Source organism: Anoplophora glabripennis, unplaced genomic scaffold, assembly GCF_000390285.2.
Source record: "Anoplophora glabripennis isolate ALB-LARVAE unplaced genomic scaffold, Agla_2.0 scaffold68, whole genome shotgun sequence".
In the NCBI taxonomy this organism is placed as follows: Eukaryota; Metazoa; Arthropoda; class Insecta; order Coleoptera; family Cerambycidae; genus Anoplophora; species Anoplophora glabripennis.
Window position 1 is genome coordinate 340634 of NW_019416739.1, and position 7413 is coordinate 348046.

General features: G+C 32.8%; 2 non-coding genes across 2 annotated transcripts; one reads left to right on the forward strand and one right to left on the reverse strand.

The window, feature by feature from the left end:
- Nucleotides 1-2263: 2263 nt before the first annotated feature.
- Nucleotides 2264-2343, reverse strand: Trnal-uag. Its single transcript has one exon. It is a non-coding gene; the product is annotated as a tRNA-Leu (tRNA).
- Nucleotides 2344-4439: 2096 nt separating this feature from the next.
- On the forward strand, nucleotides 4440-4519 carry Trnal-uag. Its single transcript has one exon. It is a non-coding gene; the product is annotated as a tRNA-Leu (tRNA).
- The last annotated feature ends 2894 nt before the right edge of the window (nucleotides 4520-7413 follow it).

A 7413-nucleotide genomic window follows, 5' to 3' on the forward strand; every position in this document is an offset into this window, starting at 1 on the left:
TCGCCTTTTTCTTAGTGTGGCAAAATACTCAGTTCAGTAGAAAAGGTTCTAAAAATGCTACAGATAAACAACTATAGAAAATAAGTAAACAGTTTCTCAAAAGCTGAAACATTTTTAGTTTACAAGTCTTAAGTTACATTTCATTGTTGTTTTTATCGAATAAAAAAACTGCTGCATATAAATATTTACCTTGATTTACTTCATTATTAAATATTGTGCTACAAAATAAATTACATGCTTCAATGTTACTTTATAATTACTTCTGAGAGGTACTGTAAACATTAATTAAATTTGTGAAAACAACTTTTTTATAATAGAAGGAAGTTGTCTCGTTAATTTTGTAAACGATAACAAGGTGTTTTGTTAGTGAATACTTTAGAATTCAATCATTAGGTACCCTAATCAATAGAGTGAGATAAACCTAGTTTGCTTGTTTTTTTATTTAATTTATAGCACTGGAGCTACGCCAGTTCATAATAATACAGGGTGTTTCCTAAGTACGGTCCGTAACTTCAGGACACGATTTCTTATGGTATTTAAAGAAAAAAAGTTCCTATAAACATGTGACCAGAAACGTTTAGATTCCGAGATACAGGATGTTGAAAAATTGTAGTATTAATATTTGAAATAAATTTGCAACAGTCAATGTTAGGTTAAAATTTGGCTGTTATTGTACGTTGGTAAATAGCTACATTTTTAGTATGAAGTCAATTTTTATCTGCCGCCAGTGGCGTAGTTAGACGTGAGTCTATCGACGTTTTCGTCATAAGATGCAGAATGCTAATGGATTTTTTAAAATTTTTATTATTTTGGGACCCTTTTTACATTTTACAACAAAAAAGGTATTTTGAATTTTTTGCCTAATGCTTGCTTTTCTTAAAAAAATGGCCGGCAACTACAAACAACAATGACAGAAATAATCTTGGCTGACAATTTAAATTGTATGTACATAAATGTGAGAATGCCGAGACTTTCGGTTTTAGGGTTACATGAAATCAGTTGTTTATGGAGAAGCTATAAACACCTTAGAAGAACATTGGCAACAGGTTTGAAATGCTGCAAAGTCATTTCGCGTTAAGGATTTATACTTTTAAATAAACGCGTTGATAAATGTATTGAAGATAGAAGTGGACATTTTGAGCAATTATTGTCAAAAAGGCATATTTTTTACTAATGTTTACACTATTTTACTGTTCATTACAATTTTTAATTCTAAACAAACCCTTATTTTTAACATTTCTAAATTATTTTAATTATTTCAACTATTAGCATATAAAATAAGAAATTGATACCAAAGATGAGATACCTTAAAGTATAAAAAAGTTATGTCGTTTTCAACACATTCAATCTACGGCAGCTAGCGCTCTCTATGAACTATAACCAAAATGTGAACAAATTTCAATTCCTCTACCCAAAGAACCTCAAACTCCAAAATTTTGTGTGGATATTTGCATATATTAAGAAATAAATGAAAATGAACTAAAATCATATTTTATATTTAACACCCTGTATCTTTTTAAATATCAACTATCAGAATGCCAATTTGTTCATTAGCTTATTATATTGTACCTAATCAGCAGTTAAACAATCAATATGTTAGATTGTTTTATCGAATTTTATCAGCTGTCTTGTAATGTTACTATATCACGATATTATATGTATATTATATCATAGTCTAAGTGTTAGAACTACAGAGAAAAATTTTTTGTCTGTTTCTGAACTTCGTTGCATATTGAAAATACGAAATATCAATCTCATTCATTGTCATAAGACTAACATTTTTGCAGTATGTTTATCGATTAATGTGCGAGATATTTTTTACACTGATGGGATATATTGAACGTATTGCAGTTGCATAAAGTAAATAGCGTGGTTTGGAACACATTTATCGGTTTTGGCCGCTGACATTTGCAGGTATACATCAAGTACATCATTAACTTCCTTTTTTCTTATGGCGTATGACGTTTAGCCTTAATATGTTTGTAAAGCTGGATATAATAAAAAATATAGACAGTATAAACACGTTGTAGAATTTTTTTTCCTCGTCGATTGTTTCTGATGTCAAAGATGAAGGATGTGTATTATTTTTCGTGCTCTATTAATACGCAAAATTAGGTTGCTTTTGTTCATTAAATCAAAGATAAGTACGTACTTATTGTCCCAGAAATGCTTTTTCCGAATCATTTATAAATCTTTTAGCAACAACGAAGATAATTATTTTATATTGTCACCCTACTTTAACGAAAAGAAATAAAAAAAATACTGACAGCGGTGGGATTCGAACCCACGCCCTTTCGGACTGGTGCCTAAAACCAGCGCCTTAGACCGCTCGGCCACGCTGCCTGTACTGAATTGTGATTTTGAAAGCATTCACGTTTCGAGATGAAATACTCCAACTTCCTAAAGAGAGAAATGTCCAATTCTATAATTATTTGTAGCTCACGTTTCGATATATCGCAAGCAAAACTATAAAGTGACAATATTAAAAATAAAACAACGTACATGTATTACTATTACACAGGGCGTCTCATTGAGCACGGAACGGTGCTAAAAATAGATTATTTTGTGCTCAAAAATTCAAGAGAGAATTATTTTTACATCTTCATTAGTGCCGGGGTACAAACAACCTATTTTTTTATTCTTCATAAGTGTAAAAAAAATATATTAAATTATTATGGAGATAAAAAAGCTCAATCGTTTTCAAGATACCTAGCATCAATTTTCCACTGCAGTGATTATGTAAGCGAGGAAGAGGACAGTGTTATTGTACAGGGACATGGTTAGTCCCAATGACGGAAATGGAATATAAATGTAAAGCATGCATTGACGACAAGGGAGAACGGTTGTCAACAGAGCGGATTCATAAAACGTGCTCGTAGCTGTATTTACTTAGGTAATAATCTCCAAATATCCGGTTAATCATATAGACCGGGAGGTAGTGACAAATTTTCGGTAAGAATTCTAGTCCGTATGCTTTTCAAAAGACTTCAAATGCATGTATTCTCAGGAGGACCGCCTAGCCGGATGTCTTGACCGATGGACTTCGATCGGCCGAGGTAAGCATCACGGACGCATGCTGGAACTTGGATGGGTGACCTAAGGCAGGCTCTGGATGTGGCTGTGGCAGCCTACCAGAGACCTGGGTCGCTCAACACCACCTTCCGCCTGCGTGTGATCCCCGATAAAAATGGTAATGAGAATAGAACCATAAATCTCTGTAACTCAAGACCATGCTATCATTGTACGAGACTTTGCCACCAAGCCACTCGTGTAGTAATAGCACAGCGTGTTGTAGGTCATAAGGAGCATCACCGTTGTACATTTATTTGATCAGTACCCAGGGAGATAGAGTGGTCACCACGTTTACCTGACTTAAATAAGGATTTAAGTAAGTAAGTAAGTAAGTAATTTCTAGGAGCTTTAAAACAGAAAGGGTACTCTGTATGTTGTGTATATAGTGGAACAGGATAGATGTCGCTGTTCACAGTTTGTAGAATGACGTCGTCGTCGTTGGTAGAAACTCTCGCAGGCTTTTTAAAAAGATGAACCATTTAACTTTTAGCGACGTCACATTTATATCCCATTTTTATCTACATAATAGCTCTTTTTTCCGCACTGACTATAATCACAGTGGGAATATTGCTATTATTTCAAAAACAGTTATTTTTTTACATCCTGCTAGTGTTTCTCAACAATTGGGGAGAAATTGATGAAAATTAAAAGAAATGTTTTTTAGCAATCCCTCTCCCCCAACGCCACATCTCAAATAAATTATTTTTTACCATTATTGGCTGGAACATCTTAAAATGGTCACATTAATAAAGCATGAGACTCATATCGTTTTTTTAAGAAATGATAATTTCTATGTTCACATATAGCGAAAAAATTTCGAATGGAATTCCAGAAATAAAAATTAAAAATGAAAGTTGTCGATTCTGAGATCTCGAAAAGAGTAGAAGATATTTCTGCAAAGCATTTTTGTTTCCATAATTAATTGATAGATACAAACAGGCGTCCTTTATTTTTGACCAAATTGAATTTTCTTTGTAGTTACACCTTTTAAATCTTATTTTGACATCAACTTTCTATTTTTTAAACATCATAGTGCTGTAAGTTTATGAAAAATCAAAATTTTGGGAAAACTGCAATCCGTTTGAAGATCTCAGGGTCGGCAATCCCTAATTTCCGCCTTTTTTCATTATTTTCTTTTGTAACTCCTTAAAAAATAATGGCATAAGTGCTCTTCTCCATTATCAATGAGACACTCTGTATAATAACAATGTATGTACCTAGTTTTTTTCAATGTTGCAACTTAATAGTTTTATTTAACTTTATGAAGCGTAAGATGAAAATAATTAAAGAATTGGAACAATTCCTACTAGTAATATATACTCTTTCATCCAAGAAAGTGAATGCTATGGAAGTTGCCAAGCGACACAGGCAGCGTGGCCGAGCGGTCTAAGGCGCTGGTTTTAGGCACCAGTCCGAAAGGGCGTGGGTTCGAATCCCACCGCTGTCAATGCTTTTTTGTTTTTATTTTCAATTTTTGTTAACATAAGGTAACTACCTAATATAAATTAATATTTTTCAGAGTCAAGATTTTAGAAATGAACTAGAAAAAATATTCTTGGGACAAAAGGTAAGTAGCTATGTTTGAGTTAATGAACAAGAAAAATCTAATTTCGCTTATTATTAGAGCGCAAAAAATGGTACACATTATTTTCTTTTTTTCATTTTTGACGTCATAAGAGAGAAAAGAAAATTTTATAATGTGCCTGTAAGTTTTATTATTTTAATCTTTATAAGTATGGAAGTTCAGAGAAGATCAAGTAATTAGATTGAATCGTGTCCAGTATACTTTGTGGCCCAAAATGAAATGTTAGTGAATCATTCATTCTCCAAGCATCACTTTCACGATATACATACTATTTCAGTCATGACAATTCAATAAGGCAGCTGATAACATTTAATTGTCATTTCCAGTGTATAATTTGGAATCTACGACCCCAAAAACCCCTAGGAGATCATCTTTGAACAAAAAACAATCCGTTATCATTTTCACAACCATGGACCCAAGATCTCGAGTCGCTTCGTCAATATGACACCGTTTTGACAGCTGTCAACTGTCAAATTGTATTTTTGACACAGAACACATAAAGAAAACATAAGAATAATTAAGTATCGGAAATATCACTGCATTCTCCTGAAAACTGTGTGTTTCGAAGGGTTAAAATTTGGATTACTTGAAGGTTGTTAAGGGTTAGTAAGACACAATAAATTTTTAGTTTCAGGTCACAGTAGGCACCGACTTGATGTAATTCAAAGCTGTTGAAAATAATTTTACTTGTTTGAATAAGCGTTGTAGAAATGGTCAGTTGTTGTTCTATTGCTAAGATGAAGATTGCTTGGAACAATAGAATAACAAAAAAAGAGGAAAACGTTTTCTAGAGCTGCAGCACGAAAAAACATATAGGGTGTTGAATTAAAAAAAGAGTGTTCAGCTTATGTCTCCGTAAACCCAATAGTCACTTTTCGGATCGTAGGTATATGAAGTTTAAAAAGTACTCTACAATTTTATTGCTATGTGGAAAAAATTACGAAGAAAAATATAGGCAGTTTGTTTAAAAAAAATTCTAATACAGCGATGATGCAATTTAAAATATTTTTTATAAAACTATTGCTTTGTCAATGTAAATGTCCTAATTTGTACAAAAAGCATGTGACTAATTCTTGTCTTCTACTGTACCTGTTAAATCTGTATATTTCATATAATTTGTAGACCATTGTTGAATTTGATATCTTTCGTTTCCAAATAATTATTACTTTCATGTCATGGACGTTATATCTAACTTAAATAAAATAAAAAAGTAAGGAATTATATAATCTATGTATATTTAGGTACGTTTATTTTGTATTTGTCGTCATTTATATAATTTGCATTGCTGAATTTCATTTTTTTTAACTGCAATTTTAGAGATGGTTATACTCTGTTATACAAATATGCGATCCTCAGCGCTTTAGTTGATCGATACTTTTTTAAAGCGTCAGTGCGTAGATTTTGTACCAGTTTAACGTTTTATGCAGTCGGTGTACGACAAGCTTTTATGTTTCATCATTTGCAATTGAATAAAATAACAGCAGTTTTACGCTGTCACAGAAACTGATACATTTTTACATATGGAATATTGGGACAACCTGTATCGCTTTCTTTTAACCGTTTGTTAAATGTAATTGGTAAATCCAAAACTTTGTCGGTGTGCTGCAAAACCCCTGCAAACGATGTGCTAAAAAATTTCAAAGGCACCGTTACATAAACTAATTGGGAAACTTCGGACGGGACTATACCATTTGTTCGCTATAACTAACTACTGCTGAGTTCGAGTCCAGTTAAGATAAAGGGATAAATCCATTAGAGGAGCCGTGTAGACAGTACGATATTGCCAATTCAGATTTAATGACATTGATAGGTTATTAGATGAAGCCGTAGCACAAAATCGAAACTGCATAATGTTTAATAAGGTATTAAACTCATTTTATGACATTAATACTATTAGTATTAATTAAAATATCGTACTTACTTACAGAAGATGGTAATATAGAACCCTCCTTTGTTCTTCATCAGTATCAAGAGCCTTATGATTATTATTTATTAGTTCCTTTTTACTACTCGATCTCACAATCAAATATATTTAATATTTACGAGTACAGTAGTCTGTGTCCCAAAAATAAGACTATAGTCTGTTTGGAAATGAAAGAGAGTAATAAAACCCCGAGATAAGAACCGGCCATGGGCGTGGTAATATTTCGTTTCAGGTAATTATCGGGTAACACTAATGCTAACAAAAATGACAGGGATTGGAAAATCGACTATCTACAGACTTTTAAAGGAAACAAAAAATGAACAAGATACTGTAAATCCCCCAAAATCATCTACAGGGAGGTCAAAAGTCGTTATAGATGATTTCTTCAAAAATGTCATTCGCAGAAAAGTACACTCATTTTATTTTAAAAAAGAAATACCAACGCTAAACAAAATTTTAAGTGAACTTTCAGAGGACAACGATTTGCCAAAAATCAGTAGAAGCAAATTATGGGCCGTCTTACGAGAGTTGAATTTTTGCTGGGAAAAGCAGAACAGGAAGTCAGTTCTTATCGATAAAGATGAAATTATTTGTTGGCGAAGATCCTACTTAAGATCAATTAGAAAATTCCGTGACGAAGGGAGGAATATTTATTATCTAGACGAAACTTGGGTCAACGAGGGATATACTGTAACAAAAGTATGGCAAGATAAAAATGTAAAAAGTTTTCGACAAGCATTTTTGGATGGACTTTCAACAGGGTTCAAGGCACCTTCAGGTAAAGGGCGAAGATTAATAGTGACACATATAGGTAGTGCCAGTGGTTTTGTAG